Genomic DNA, 15906 nt, shown 5'->3' on the forward strand with positions numbered 1-15906 from the left:
ATCTGGTAAATGGCTGAGCTAGACTTTGAACCAATATTTGTCTGACTCGAGTGCTTTCTCTACTAAGTAACTTCTTTTTTGTTGGATTTATGAAGATTCCTACGATGTTCACCACCACGGCCCCCAGTGCTACAATTCTGACACTTCAGGTGATAAAGTAGTTGTAATTCAGGATGGTAGACCTTTTCTCCCCGCCTTAAACCATTTAACATTTCTCCATTTTATGCTACATTTACTATTCCATACATTTTTCTGGATACATTTTATTTTCGAATTCCTCTGTGATTAAATTAAACTACTCTTATTTCAGCTTAACCATTTTTCATATGCCCTTCTTAGATAAATCTGTGATGAGATAAGGGTTAAAATAAATTCCACATCAATGAAAATGTAAGTCTCAGATATAACATTAATAAATGCCTTTTTATAATCAGAATTACAAAAATGAAAAAGAAATTTGAAGATATTTAGCAATAATAGAGCTTTATTCTAAAAATACTAATAGTTGTATATTTCAGTTCTTTATGGATAATGCAAATATTACAGCCATTTTGTACAAAATATATGACAAATCATAGTAAACTAAGAATTCACGTGTAAATTAATTTATGAATTTAATGGCTTCTATGCTTCCCACAAATGATATGTAAAAAAGTCTTGTGAGCCCCAGGGAAGTACATACACAGTAAAGTAAGCCTAGTGAAGTCTGCGATTTTCCTAAAATAAATCACGACTTGCCAACATTAAGGGGAAACGGTAATTTATAGGGCTGCAGTGAATACAAGTTTTTAAAATTATGTTCTGTCCTAAGGGGAAATTACCTCCATAGAAATGCATTTACAAGAAAATAATTGGAAAAGTTAGGAAGCCTGGGCACTTAGTGTATTTTGCAGTGGCATAATATTTTATTACCATCATTATTTGCCTAAGCTAAAGTGTTTATCAGACTTGATCTGAGCCCTAAGAAAATTTAAAGTAAAACAGAATTCAAGTAGACCTACCTTGTTACAATAATATCCCTGATTCTTCATATTTGAAGACTTCTAAAGTTTTCTAAGCTTTTCATCCACTGCCTTCTCAAAAACAGTTCTTTACCTAGAATAAATGAGGAATTTTATATATGTAGATTTATAAGCCATTTGACAAGGGTAATTTGTAAATTGGTTGGACGTAAGGACGAGCCACCACATTTTATTAAGATTAAAACTAGTGTCCAGTCGCTATGAGAATTTTTTTCTCTCTGACCAGAGCACATTTGAAATAATTTCCTTTTATGCCTTTAATTAAAGAAGAGATTTAAACCCTACACACAGCGTCATGAGATGACACAGAATTGTGTGTTTCTGTACATCACCCCCCCATAAGCTTCACTTCATTTTCTAACCAACATAGGCTTGAAGTCCTCCATGGTTAATCCTTCTCTTGCTGATATCCACATTTATTTTGAGCACTAGCAAACTCCTTCCCTGGATTAATCCCGTTGTCTGACTTATGCTACTATGCCCTAACAACATAAAACAGGCAAAGAACACACTCAGTTCTGTGAACTGAAGCCACCTCAAATTCAAGTTCTCTAACTGTTCTCCTCCCGTTGACCTTCAGCACTGTCCCACAGGATGCCCTTGGCCAGCCTTCGATTCCATCCTCCTCAGAGGCTATTACAAGCCTCCTCCTCTCTCAGAGCACATCACGTCCCCACATCCTAGACTCTCAGTAGATGACCTCCCACCTGAAGACTTATCTACTCCTCATTCACCTTCACTCATTTCCTTTCATTTCAAGGAACAAGGTTACTCCTACCACTTCTTAGGAATCTTTCTCCACTAATAATTGCCACTCTGGTCTGACTGTTCTTTCTGTTCTTAGTTGATTCTTTCTGCTGGCAGATGCAAACTCTTCTGGATTCCCCAGTGCCTCCCTGGCCCACTCCTTGGGCTGATAGTCCTTAAATGTAGGTGGTCCTTTTCAAAATGCTCTTCTTTCATTACCCTCTACACTTTCCTTGGGTGCCCATATTCACCCTACAATAGTTAAAGTAACTACTTTAACCATGGGAAATTAATACAATTTAACTAGGCATAAAGTTGTTAACTAGGTAACTGAAAGGATGGCAGAGGTAGCACCCTCGGAAAGCAACTCCGCCTCTAGGGCTGAAAGAACAAAGGAAGAGGTTGGAATTATTGAAACTAGAACTTAGAGAAAGAAGCCTTCCAAAGGGGTGGGACTCAGGCCTCAGGGAGGGGGCATAGCTGGGCACTGCTGTTGTCTCTCAGTGGGGGTAAGAGGGAGTTGTTTCAGCAAGTGTTAGGAAAACTGCACACTGGACCCAACAGCTGCTACTGGAATCGGCTGCAGCAGCTGGAGTGAAGAAGCGAGGCTGCAGGGGACTCACACCCCTCTCCCTTTCCAGCTTTGCAATGATCTTTCTCCCTCTATGGGCAGAGCCTAAGAAGGAGGCAACTGGCAAAGCAGAAATGTGGTTTGCAGAGTCCCAGCTCCAGCATCTGAAAGTGAGTATTAAAGAGTGGATTTGGATCAAGAGATAAAAATTGGCCCAACCCCATAACCTCGAATACCACAGGAGGATTCAATAGCTCATTTCCCCCAACACAAGCTTCTCTTTTGAGCTCTAGACTCATTTAACCACGCCCCTGCCAGATTATATGGATGCCCCATAGTTACTTCAAACTCAGTGTGTTCTAAATTGCTCTCATTATCTTTCTTGTCCTTCCCAGCCCTGTCCCATTCTTCCACCCTGCTTTCTCTAGCTGAATGAATACCAGCATCATGTACGGATGAAATGCATAAATGTTATTTTATCATTGACACTCCCTGTCCCTTACTCTCCACATTCAATCAGTCATCGGCCTCCTACCACTTCCCTTAACATCTCTCAAGTCAATTCTCTCCTCTCCATCCCCATTGCCACTCTCTTAGTCTATATCCTTGTCATTTTTTACTAGACCAAGGCACTATCTCCTAACTAGCCTTCCAGTCTCACATTTGACTCTGCTGCCACACCCTGGGCCCTAATTTCTTGCCAGGGATTCCCTATACAGAATGATCTTTCTAAAACACAAAATTTGTCACCCTGATCTCTGCTTAAAATTCTTTACTGGCTTCTCTTAACCTTCAAAATCAAATTCTTTTTCTCATGACTCAGAAAGCTCTCCAGTATTAATTCTTAGGTCTATTTCTGCTTGCGACCCCCTTGCTCAGTTCAACCAAAATTCAAAGATCCTTAACCTTGCCCTGTTTCCCTTTGCCTCTGTGTATTTATATATCTCATTTCCCTTTCTGGATTAAGCTTCCCATTTTCCACCCCTTACCCTTCTTCCCCTATCTAACTCCTTCTCTGCCTTCAGGACTGAGCACAGGTTTTGGCTCCCAGGAGAATTCTCTCAGTTCCCAGTCTATAAATGTCTCCCCCGTGAGTCCCTATAACACTTTGCGGTGGGTCTTCTAGGTGGTATTGCTGAGTGGTTAAGCGTAAGAGCACTGGGGCCAAACTCTATGTTTAATTCCCAGCACTTCATCTCACTGTCTGTGTGACTTTGGGAAAGTTATTTAACCTTATCACCCCTCGGCTCCCATATATAAACTGGAGCTTATAATAGTATCTTCCTGATAAGTGGTTATGAAGATTAAATGAGATATTTGTAAAAGCCCAACCCCAGTTTTTAATCATTCTTTCACAGTGTCTCTCTCCTCTGGCTATTGTTGGTACCTATAGATTATTTTGAGTCCAGGACACAACTTGATAGTATACTGCTTTAGAACAACAGTGGTCTTCTGCTAAAACTCACAACCACATTTATTTTGGAAGGGCCAGGACCAGATGGATACTATAATTGTCTTAATTCTATAATTATTTGAGGATAGGTTCAAGTCTCAGATTTTCTTAGGCATTTGGGCCTTCTTCTTATTCTAGGATAAAGGAGTGAATGCTTTGCCAGCCTTGGATCCTCTGGTTGGTGGTAGAGTGAGTTTGGTGGGAATGTCATTAACTTTTTATGGGAAAAAATGAAATTGGCCACCACCCTGTTTCTGCCTTCCTGACTGGACCTGGAGAGAGGAATCCAGTGAAGCATGAGCTGAGGTAGCACCAGTTCTTCCCCAGGGTCCAGTCAGCCAGCAGGCCTCTGTTCTACCTTGATGCAAACAGTCCTTCTAAATATTTACTTGTGCTTTCGAACTTGAGGTCCAATGGGATCATAAAATATATTATTCCAAAAGAGATTACTTCCCTGTCCCCCACTAATTCATTCTACCACACACAGAGAAAAAGAAAACCACACGCAAGCCAACAGCATGGAACTTCTCCAGAGAGCTTCTGACCACCATGTCTGAAGCCCTCACATATAGCTGTGGGGATTACAGTATTTGAGGAAGATACATGTGTAAAATGAAGACACACGAATAAGTATTTTGTTGTGATTTTCTTTTCACCAGACTGATCCTTCACTTTTCACAGATTTCCCAATGGAAGAACTGGAATGGATGATAACATGGGAGAAAAATGTTCTACCCTGGTTTGTGTTCCTCTGGAGGGCTGTTTGCATGCACGTGGATGGTCAGCCCAGGGCCCCAGTTGGCTCGCTCAGTGGGTGGGGAGGTCATGCTGCTCCCTGGGAGCTGAGATGGAGTGACCTCTGTCTTTCTGTCCTCTGGGAGGATGCAGCTCACACTGGCTCATGTCCGGCTGTAAGCTGTCACCTCAGATGGCCTCATCAAGGCAAACTGAGTTACTGGCAAGTTAGCATCAGCCTGGCTACATAATGCCTTCTTGTGTCTCTCCTCTAGGAGCACTGACCTGATACTCCCACCACTGGGCTGTGGAAATTATTAGGAAAAGTGTAGTAGGGATAGTGTGGTTTTATTTTGTTGTTGTTGTTTTTTTAATGTGACAAGTGTTTTGGCCTTGCTCAAAAAACGTCTCTCCTTAATGAAAAAGCAAGAGGGCCTAAATATGGGAAGAAGAGGCTAAAAACACTGGTGTCTCTAGGGGAACTTTCCTCCCAAAGAATACAAGATTACAATGTGACTATGTTCCCTGAGAATGGTTTATTTTCTAATAACTAATCTATAGCATCACAAAATCAGACTGTATGCAAGCATTTTGCATAGATTCATCATCACCGTTAGATGTTACAAGTATATTATATTCATATCTAAGGTATTACAACCAAATTAATGAGAGCCTTTACTTACTTTTTATTCTTCCACACTAGTTCCCCTCCTGCGAGACCTGTGGAAGGATGATTGATATATTGATATGCTGGTCCTGCATGAAAGCAAACTGTTACAGACTATAGATCAGCGATGTTTTAGCCATTTTTAAATTGTGAGAGATGTAATTTTCATGTTTAAAAATTAAAATCATCGTGAAGTCATTTGCTGTAAAGAAATAACAAATTTAAAAAGGAGCACATATTGGTTTAAGTAATGCTTTTGAATATATTTTTATATAAATATATTTTAATGTATTTATTTCTAATTATAAATTTAGTTTTTGTCTAGGATTGTGGGAAGTCATTTCCCACAAAATAACCTGTAAAATAGATGAAGTTAGATGATTTCACACTTTTTTTTTCCTTTAGCAAAGGAAACCTTGTTTAAATGAAATCTTGCTTAGAAGCCCAATATGTAAAATAGGTAAAAGAAAGTAATAATGGAGCAGTTTTGGCAGAAGCAGAGGCTCTCTTGGCTGTCATGTCCACCTCATACTGACACCAAGGGCACTCTGGAAATAGCATTTGAAATAAGCAAATAAGCATATGCAAAGATGTTTACCATCATTAGCCAATAGGGAAATTCAAATTAAAACCACAATGAGATATCACTGCATACCTATCAGAATAAATAAAATTTAAAAAGAGTGGCCATACCAAATACTGGCCAGGATAGGCAAAAACAAGAATCACTCATACATCCCTGATGGAAATATAAAATGGTGTAGCTACTCTAAAATAATGGCAGTTTCTTAAAAAACTAAACATGCAGTTACTCTACAACCCAACAATTGCACTCCTGGGCATTTATCCCAGAGAAATGACAACTTATGTTCATGAAAAAGCTTGTACATGAATGTTCATAGCAACTCTATTTGTAAAAGTCCCCAAGTGAAACAACCAAGATGTCTTTTAACAGATGAATGGTTAACCAAACTGTGGGACATCCACACTGCAGAATAGTACTCATCAATAAAAATGAACCAATTATTAACATATGCAACCGAGATCAATCTCCAGAGAATTATGCTGTCTGAAGAAAGCCAATTCTAAAAGGTTACATACTGTTTGATTCTATTTATATAATATTATTAAAATGACAAAATTATGGAAATGGATTACAGATTAAGTGGTTTCCAGGAGTTAAGGCTGTGGGAAGGGAATGGATATGGCTACAAAAGGGTAGAATAGGGGATTCTGATGGTGATGAAAATGTCCTGTATCTTGTTTGTATCAGCATCATAAGTCTGATTATATTGTTCTATAGTTTTGCGAGATGTTGCTGTTGGGGAAAACTGGGTAAAAGGTACTGGGGGTTCTCAATTATGTCATACAACTGCATGAGAATCTATAATTTTCTTACAATAAAAAGTTTAGTAATAATTTTTTAAAACTACTAAAAAAGTTGATCTCTCTAAATACTATGTCTATGATTTTGAGTAACCCCATACAGTTATGACTTGGATGTCACATGCCTGTGGTTTTATCCTGTACAGGATTGAACCATGTATCACTCTGGAGGTGGTCATGACGCCCTCTCAGACAGATGCCAGGCACCAGCTTAAGCTCAACTTTCCTCCTTTCCAATGGAGTCAAAAGCACTTACTTTGAGTAGATACCATGAATCAACACAGGATTCAGTGCTGGAAATGAACCTGCTGGGGTTTTAAGTTAATTTCTTCTCTTAACTGGATAGGAATTTAGGCGATGAGGCAATGAAAGTAAGCAAGAGATAAATAATATCAAAAAGAGATGATTAGTTGACTGGTTGGTTGGTGGTATATACCTACCTAACTTAAAAAAAATAATGATTTAGGTTATATTATTTTAAAAATACTTATTATATTCTGTGGTAGGCTGAATTGTGGTCCCCCACAGCAGTAAATGTCCTAATCCCTGGAACCTATGAATATGTTACCTTTTATGGCAAAAGAGACTTTGCAGATGTGATTAACTTTAAGGATTTTGAAATGAAGAGACAATACTGGATTATCCGAGTGGGTATGATCACAAGGGTCTTTACAAAAGGGAGGAAAGAGGTCAGGGAGAGAAGGCAATGTCATGATGGAAGCAGAGATTGGAATGATGTGGCCCTAAGTCAAGGAACACAGGAAGCCTATAGAAGCTGGAAGAGACAAGGAATGGATTCTCTTCTGAAGACTCCAGAAGGAATCAGCTCCACCAACACCTTGATTTTAACCCTGTAAGACTCATTTCGGACTTCTGAACTCCCAAGTATAAGAGAAGAATAAATGTGTGTTGTCTTAAGCCACTAAGTTTGTGGTAATTTGTTACAGCAGCAACAGGAAATTGGTATATATATATAATATATATATATATAATATATATATATATACATCATACAACTGTTAAAGTAAAAGAGGAGAAACTACAGAGAAAGAAATAAGAGAAAGCAAGAGCTTACGCTCTCTTCTTTTTCATTTTATTGAAATATTATTTTAAAGGCAAGATTTTGTTCTTATAAACTATATATATAGACCGTATACTTGGAAGCTTATCAAAAAAGCGGTCAACTCCCATTGCAAGACATTGGATCATCTGTAATAATTAACTTTTTTTAACTCTGCTAGTAAACAAGTCCATGTTAGGAATTCTTTTAAAAAATTTGTCAGGATTTCTATCATTTGTTTTCGCCTCCGTTAAGAGTTGAGCTCAATATGTTCCCTTTCTGATTTCCATTTTGGAAAACCAGGAGTCAAGTAAATTGGTTAAACATCCATTTTTTTTCTTCACTATTTTCCACAGGACATTTATTAGTTGTTAGGGAAATGGAAATCAAAACTACAATGAGATACAACTTCACGCCTATTAGGGTGGCTAATCTTAAAAACAAAACAAAACAATAATCCATAACAAGTGTTGGTGAGAATGTGGAGAAATTGGAACCCACATGTGCTGTTCATGGAAATATAAAATGGTGCAGCCAACTTTGTAAAAGTTTGGCAGTTCCTCAAAATGTTAAACATAGTTACCATGTGACCCAACATTTTACTACAAGGTATATACCCAAGAGAAATGAAACCATATGTCCACACAAAACTTATGGTCATAGCAGTACTACTCATACTAGCCAAAAAGTGGAAACAACACAAAACAACCTATTCATTAACTGATAAATGAATAAACAACATATTCATTTGACATATTCATAAATGACATATCCATACAATGGATATTATTCAGCAAAAAAAAAAAAGAATAAAGCAGTAAAAAGAATGAATACTGATACATGCTACAATATGGATAAACCTTGAAAACAAGATTTGTTAACATGCTAAGTGGAAGAAACTAGTCACAAAAAAGCACATATTATATGTTTCCATTTATGTAGAATGTCCACAATAGACCAAGTCATAAACACAGAAAGTAGAGTTTGCTAGGAGCTGGCAACTAGTGGTTGCTAGGGCCTGGGAGGAAAAGGAAACGGGGAGCTACCTACTCTACTAGTGGATACGGGGATTCTTTTTAGGATGATGAAAAAGTTTTACAAGTTGTAATCATTTACTATCCCTCAGGCATCATTAACATCAGTGAGGTTGTAGAATGAACTTTTCAAGACATCTAATGTAGAATCTCTCATTTAGAGAAATAAAATTTCAACAAAATAATTTTTAATAAATTCTGAAACTTGTTATATTAGACAAATTAAACCAAACTATTGAAAGCATAAGGTTGAAAAATAATAAACCTTAGGCTTAAAAATGTGTTTCATGACTACAAAGCTTAGTTAAAATTTTTTTTTCGATAAACTAAAAACATGGAAAAGTGAAAGCTTATCATCACTGTTTATTTTATTAACCTCAAATGTTATGAAAAGAACTTAAGCAGTTTATTTGATTTGGCTGAACATATATTAATTACTTAAAAATAAAGCATAGCCTTAAAATAGCTTGTTTATAATGCCTGTCCGGTGATTTGGAACTAATTACTAAATATTATTCTGTTGCTAAGTCTTTACATTTGTTTTACTGAGGTTTGCTAAATGAGTTAACATAAACTCAAGCATAGCAAATTTCTGGCATATTTTTGATAAAATGTATCACAAACATACACTTTTCCACGTATGTTTAGAATAGTTAATAGGAAACGCTCTTACATCATATTTCCAGGAAAGGATTTTTTATACAAGAAGTTTATTGTAGAGTAGTCTCAAGAATAAAAATTACAAGGGGCTAAGGAAGCAGGATTGGGCAAAAGAAGGTGAACTGTGATGAAATTGCAAGAAAGGCCTCAGCAGATCTCAAAAGAGCTTGGGGGCTGGGGTGGCCCTTCAGAGCTGTCCCAAATTAAGGTAAGAGGACTAGATTTTTGTATTCCCACCTTGAGCAGTCATTGGATATGGCCAACTCTCAGAGAGTGGGCATAACCTTGAGTAAAGCAATTCCTTTTATCTGAGGGAGGGATTAGCTATAAGCCATCAATAGGTAATACTTCTGCCAGCTGCATAATATATCACAGCATCCACTACAGTTCGCCCCTTGCACTGCCTTGATTCACTTGCTTTGTATAAATCATTAATTCCATCTGTGTACAAAATCCTTAGGATTATAGTTGCTCTCTTCCTCAAGAAATTCACTGGAAAAGTTAGTGGGATGACGTATAATCGCCATGACTGCAGTTGATCTCTGGACTGTCACTAATATGCAACATCTTCCTTCCCTAGTATCCATCCTAAATTCTCCTCACCTTTGGCTAGAATTTTTGCTAGACTAGGTGGCTTCTCTGGTCAGATGACCCAGGCCCTCATTACTATTCGAACTAAACCCCTGTTCACTATAACCGCCTCAGGACAGGTGCTGCGCTTGTTCCTTTACCGTAAAATTAGGCAGGAGAATACTGAAAAAATGCCCAGTAGATCACGTGGAACCAAACCTATTCTTCCTTTCCCCAAAAGCATAATTAGATTTTCCCACCTGGGGAAGCCGGCACTTAAAGAGTCTCCACCTTTTGACCTCTTTCTCTGTGTGTCTCACAGTATGACTACTGATATTTCAGTGTATACTAAGCAAACTGACATTTGTTTTCTAATTGGATCCTTTACATCTTTCCAACAACCAGAATGCCAACACAGTGTTTTAGAAATGTTGAGGAGTTCTTCAAAAGTGGAGGTTCTGTTCAAAAAGAATGTCCTCTCCCCTTTTTCCATACTAACTTTTACTTCCAAAGGAGTAGCTTAATTTTTAGTGGGTCAAAGGGAAAGTTTTGGTTCATGCTAACTATCTACTTGTTTCCCCATAATTGGAGTATATATTTTCAGCCAAGATGCATTTTTTAAAAAAATCTTTTAAAGGTGTATAGACGACATCTGTGTCCATGCCATACTGGTTGATAATTATTTTGTTTGTCATGCCTGCAGTTTGATAATTTAAAGGTAAGTTGTAGATACACAAAGTTAATTAGTATTTTTAGCACCAAAGACAAAGAACCAATCTGGAATAGAACTTACTTGACAGCATTGACCTCAAGTTCACCTCTGTTATTGACTTAAATGCTTTGGTACGCAAGAGTATTTGATTTTTTTTTTCTTTGGTAGGCTGGTTATCCACTTCATGCTAAATCCAACATTCTGTGTTTAATTTCAGATTATTTTTTGTCCTGTATCTGTCCTAATTACTGATTTAAAACAAAATCCACTCCTGACTCTGTGTAAAGTTATTCAGGCAGCCCAAGCATCCCTAAGGCAACCACGTTCCTCCAGGTATACAGATGGCATCAGTGAGTCTGAGATCCTGACCACTTGACTCAGGTTGCCCCGAGACACGGCCACTAGGTCTACTCTACTAGCAGGGCCAGTGAGGCACAGTCCTGACCTTTAGGACAAGTGACTGGTTGCCCAGGTACTCAATAGGAAGCCAATTTCACTTTTACATTTCAAACATAATATTGATACTTAAAATCAACTGACTGGAAAAAAAGAGACCTATCTGGCTGCAGAGGGGCTAATGAAGACAAGGGAGGCATGATAAGAAATGTAAATCACTCCTTTGGTGAGCTCCCAGACAAGACACTACCCTCATTTCATTTCACCCCATCTCCTCCTTATTCTCAGACTCCCAGCTCTCTCCCCATCCACCCCCGCTGGGCCTCCAATACCACTACTTTCAATACCTGTTGTGGTTTAGTTGGCTATGTGATCTTGAACAAGTTATTTCTTTGAGTCTCAGTCCATTCATCTACAGATTGCAAATAGTAATATCTAGTCCACAGATATGTAATAAATGAAATAATTAAGCAAAGGACCTAATGAAGGCACTCAATAAATGTGTAGCTCTATCTAAAATTCTACTCTCTAAAGAGGAATTGTTTAGAATGTCTGTTTTGGAATAAAGTCTTAGAAGACTAAAATTCCCAAATTACAAACCTAATTCTATTTTCCACATAAAGAAATTTGCCTTATTTCTCAGTTACCCTGATATATTTTATATGTACATCATATCGTATGAAATAAATGATTTAAACACAAAGTTAACTGAACACTTATAGCACTGGTTATATTTATTCTAAGTTATTTTTTCAGAGGATTGAGGAGGCAAAAGAAAAAGTTTTAACATCATACAGTGTTATATCACACATCTAGTTTTATCATCATATGTTAAAGAAGATCTTAATTATGTAAATTATTTATTATGCATTTAGTTTATATTTCTTATTTAACTACTTCAAACAAACTTATAGCTACTTAGAAATATCATCACCAATATTTTAAGATCTTACATCATCCAATAAGAAGTATTCACTGTTTTCATTTTAAAGAATGATGTTAAAATAGGCATGACCATATGTGTTATTGATTAGGCAAAGAACTACTAAATAGATAATAATGATTTGTCTTATAAAGGGAAAGAATTTAAGCTAAAAGTTAATCTTCTTTCTTATTTGACTTATAAAACCAAAGTTGAATCTAATGTGACAACTCTTGGATCAAATGTAATAACTGAAGCATAAGGAAATGTCTTTAAAATTTCTTTTTATTATAATTATAGACATCCCACCTTCTCTCTCTGCAAAAAAGAACCTCTGTCTTGTTCTGTATTCTCAGCTTTATTTAAATTATGGATTTAATATATGATACATTTGCCTTAGCTTTCCAAAGCACTAAGATGATACATTACTTTTTATATGATAGTGAGAACCAAAGTGTAATCAAGAATGTCAAAGCATTTAAAAATTTTGAAAGTTTAATGCACCATGATGTGTTGCTTTTAAAATGGTTAATACTTTTCTCTTTTTGAAAATTGTTGTACTTGATAATGGAGCCTCCTTGTGGGGAGTTAATAGTATTTCAGGCTTTCAAAGCACAGGCAAACTGTTATTCGAATCTCCTCGCCCCCACCCATCACCATGGGAACACATGTAGTAGTGCTATCAATAAAATATGGACTTGCCTGTGGACTCCGACATTCAGAAGTTGGCAGGCACATAAGTAGTGGTGAATTCTGTGCCATCTCTCTTTAATTTGTGTGTAGTCTTTGTAGATGAAGGTAAAACAGGGTTAATTTTATTTCCAGTTAAATTGTTAGTTTCTTTGGAGAGAGAACATGCTGACTGAAAATTATTTACTTCTAAACTGGCCCGTGTAACGGGATACTTGAGAACACATTAAATTAGGCAAATACATGTTTTGTCTTAATCTAGTGGAGATATTTCTCTACTTTTAACCAGAGAGCATATATTCCTCTGATAGGGAATTCAACAAAGCTCAATGCTTTGAGAGAGAGAAGCTAGCTATCCAGATCAGCCAGCTCAACTTTGTGAATGAACATGATAACAATGGTTAGAATCTGGTGCCTTGTGCTTTCTTAACCAGTGATACAGAGAAATCCAGCTGAAGGGGGAACAGTCAGGACCAAGGGAATAGAAATATAAGATTATCTTCTACTACTCCATTCACATGTACAAAGGATATAACAAGATATTAGATGTAAAAGTATCTGAATCTTTGGCATATTACATTGATAATAATATAACAATATGATTCAAAGTGAACTATAAGTCTGGCTTATAGCTTAACTAAATTTTTTCCAAGATTTTTCTTTGTTTCTTTTTTTAACTATGTAGACACACAACTCAGAAGCATTCCTATGGTGGTATATTTTCAGGGGCCCAGGCCAGTAATTGAGGCCTCACTGAGAGGCTACCGGGCAGAAATGGCGGTACCTCCAGCCAACAAGTCTATAAAAGCAGAAGGCCCATTGCAGTAAATACATAGGTGACTTCACTCCATCCAGAGCCAAGTGGAGAAACTTGCCCATCGCACCTCCCACACAGAGGGGATGCTCTTGAAGATGCTCTTTTGTGGTTTATCTTTATCATTTGCTTTTTAAAAGTAACATCTGCTTATTATAAAAAATATAATGGGATAAATTATTAACAACTGAAAAGTACCTATAATTATACAGTTTGGTGAAAATATTATTTGGTAGTAATAATATTTGGTAGATATTCTTTCAGATTTATTTCAGTGCAAGTGCAAGTTCGTTCTCCAAAAACGAGATCACTCTAAATATACTATTTTATAATGGACTTTTTTCTTTAATAAGATATTATACATATATATTTATTGATATATTTCATATTGATAAATAAAAATGTATACTAAATAAAGTATATATTTAGTATATTCTCCGGTATATGCTATACCGGAGGTTAAGCATCTGTCCTATGAATGTGGGTTAGCTAGAAGAAGAGAATTCCCAACCTCTTGGTAGCAATCACCTGGGATTTAGCCTCTGCCACTTGTACTTAGAAAAATAAGACATTCTCATAAGTTGCTCCTCCCAGGAAGATCCCACAGTCCTTAGCTGGGAGTGGGAGAAAGAGGGAGCCCTACACTCTTGGCTGTACTTGCCTGAAGTGGAGTCAGGGAGTGCTAGGAGCAGGGAGAAGAAATGGGTTATAAAATTCCACAGATTCTTGCTGTTCTTACAAAGTCGTAATAGACTTTCTCAAGTAAATGTGTCTTCAATTGCTGTATACTCTTAGGACAATTTCCAGAGACTTCAAATAGTTGCTTTTTAAATAATTTTCACCAGGTATACTTGTTTCACTAGGGAGAGGATCCACAGAGTTTCTCAATGCTATTCTGTAAGTGGAATCTAAAGTGGTCTAACGCTAGAGCTGGGTCCTCTTGGACTGACTGAGTGGGGATAATCACACAGCAAGGTGACTAAAGACAGGTTGATGGGTGCCTCAGCGGATGCCCGTACAGATGGTTGACCATTGAAGACTGATGCTCACCAATGTCTAGGTGCTAAATAAGCCCCTAGAACCTGGATGCTGCTGTGTTAAGTTTCTGCCATCTGGCAGAACAGAGGAGTGGGGAAAAAATTGAGTTACATAAAAATGACTTTCTTGCACTACAAAAATTGTGGAATAGGCTTTATATCAGCTGTAAACATGCAAGCAAATCTTTTGACAATGTTAGCTGAAAGAAGAGAGCTGAGGGAAAGAAAGGGGATGGAGGAATAGGAGAGGCTTTTTTTCCCCCTTGTGAGAGCTTGGAGCCTGCTTAAGTGCTCATGGGAGGGATTTGGTTCAACTGGAAAGGCTAAGGATACTGGGAAAAGAAAATAATTGACAGCATGAGATTCCTGAGGCTGGGGGATGGCTTTCTATACTATTGGAAAGATAAAGCTGAGAACTAGAATAAATCCAGTTTAGTTTGTTACCTTTGGTGGCTAAAATATGAGAATATATTTATCTGAGGTCTTCTATTTTCTTGGTGAAGTAGGAGTTAAGGTTATCTTCCAAAAGGGGAGGGTCAGTTAAAAGTTTGAGTGGAGAAAGTTCAAAGGGTTACTAAAAGGGGCAGAAAAGGTGAGCTAACAAGTAAAGGGGTTGAGATTGTTTGGCAAGGTGGAGGGCCCAGGTGAGGCTATGAATTCTAGGTGTAGAGAGTACTAAATTGATCTGACTCTGTAATTTTTCTCCAGCTCTACTCGGTTGCCCTGGAGCACGAATAAAGAAGATGGATAATTGAAGTCATCCAGAGCTGGGATTATATCTATAAAAAATTGATAAGAATCTCTTCATATATTTTTAAAACACATATCTTATATAGCTGTTCTCCAAATTAAACAAATCCTTTCTTTTAAATTTTATGATATGTATTTCTCATTCCTTTATTGTTTTTATCTTCTCTGGCTCTTTTCCAGATTTCCCCTTGCCTTTTACAAATTAAGAGAAGCAGCACAACGCAGTGGTTAAGACAAGACTTCTGGCACCAATCTGCTAGCTACAAATCTTACGTCTAGCACCTACTTCTTCTGTGACCTTAGGCAAATCACATAGTACCTCTATGCCTCAGTTTTCTCATCTGTAAAATGGAGGTAGTGATGAAAATAATATCCCCCTCAGAGGGTTGAGGATTAAATCATATAATGTCTATACCATGCTGAGTATGACTTGTTGCTGTTATTGTAATACAAATGAAGTACTCAAGCTGGAGCAGAATGAGATATGAAGGATTACATTCTGGCCTCTATGCCATATTCAATGCATCCCAATATTTCATAGCTTCTTTCCCCTTTTCCCACAAAGTCTTTAAAATCATGTACTCAGTCAGCATGAGGAAAGGCCTAAGCCTCCTATTATTGGAGAGTCATTATTTCTTTTATTCAAGGCATTAACTTTTGCCTCTAAGTATTTACAACTG

The sequence above is a fragment of the Pteropus medius genome, unplaced genomic scaffold (genome assembly GCF_902729225.1).
Source record: "Pteropus medius unplaced genomic scaffold, Ma_sr-lr_union100, whole genome shotgun sequence".
NCBI classification, from domain to species: domain Eukaryota; kingdom Metazoa; phylum Chordata; class Mammalia; order Chiroptera; family Pteropodidae; genus Pteropus; species Pteropus medius.